A 1,484-nucleotide genomic window follows, 5' to 3' on the forward strand; every position below is an offset into this window, starting at 1 on the left:
CTCTCTCTCACATATCCCTTGTTATAATAACATTTCTCCGTCCCATGGTTTGTCCATTTTTGTTCAATAGCACACCACTTGGGCTGTTTAGCCTGAGGTTTGGCGTACAAGTTAATCTTTTTTAGCACTTCCTCTACAAGCTACTCTTGGTTTACAACTACTTCTCCTTCCAGTTATGTCTTAGAAGACTTGCTTCCACTTTGTTTGTGAGGATGAATCGTCATCAAGATCCTGAACTCACCCTCTTTGTAGACCGCACAATTGTCCACAAGGTAAAGAGCCTCCTTAGTTAACTCATTTAACGTCGTGCTCCTCTTCATATGTAAGTCCTTCTGGAGATCTGCATTCCTTAGTCCTTGAATAAATATGAGCATAAGTCTGGATTGAGTTGGCAGTCCTTCCACAGGGCAGAACTTAACATATCTTTTTAGTCGTAGGGCTGCCTTTCGCACAGATTCCCCGTCTTTCTGTTTGAATTTATGGATTTGTGAGACTGTATTATGAGCTATCCCCCTTTGTGAGAATTCCTCAATAAACTCGTCAAACACCTCCTCCATAGACTCAAAGTCTCTACGCTCCACAGAGTCAAACCAAGTCGCAGCATCATCCTCTAGGGTTAGTCCAAGCCCTGCAAATTGGGTAGGGAAGTCTAACACCTCTTCAGCTCTAATTACACGCACAAAGGCTGCTACATGATCCCTTGGATCTCTGTTTCCCGTATATTTCTTGTTTACCCATTTTTGCACTTGAGAAGGTTTAATTCTACGATGGTTTACAAATCTCATCATTCGATCTCCTTGTCCTAATCGATATACCTCCTCTGGACTTCAGTAGTAAGCGGGTTCCTCTCCCAGTGGTGCTCCTAAGCCATAATTTTTTATGGTTCTTGCAAGAGATGGTTCATCTCTTCGAACTCGTTCTATGGGTGGTCTTCCAGGCTCTGTTGACCGTTGCGTTTTTGGCTTACTCTCTCCTTGATACCTTGAATAGAGCGGTGGTTCTTGTAAATCCCTTAGCCCTCATGCGGCTTGATAATCATCTCGATTTCATTCCCGTTCCAATGTTTCACTCTGTCGAAGCCATGCCTGCAATGGTGGCTGAGTTGCTGGTTGGTTTTGGTTGTTGAATGTCTGGTGTCGGGTAGAATGTGAGGTTGTGTCGTACTCTTCTGAAAAGGGATTTGTCGACTTGCTAGGGGTGTAGGTGGCTCTTGGCTCTTCATCGGGGGCATATGTTGATGCTTCGGGAACTGTTGCCTTTTCTACCTCCTCTGGGAGAATACGTTTGTATTTTCGCCCGTACCTATCAACAAAAACGATATCCTTTCCCATAGCAATTTCATAAGAGAATAAGTAAAGAATCTTGCCTTTGCTTAATTCGTTTGGGTAGGGTTCTTTGCTATGGAAGTAAGAAACTATTCCCTCGCTCTCATGCTTGTAAATTCCCACATTTTCATTATAGGTTGAGACCCTGGTTGTTTTCTT

The sequence above is a fragment of the Adiantum capillus-veneris genome, chromosome 28, assembly GCF_014529385.1.
Source record: "Adiantum capillus-veneris isolate H3 chromosome 28, ASM1452938v2, whole genome shotgun sequence".
Classification (NCBI taxonomy): domain Eukaryota; kingdom Viridiplantae; phylum Streptophyta; class Polypodiopsida; order Polypodiales; family Pteridaceae; genus Adiantum; species Adiantum capillus-veneris.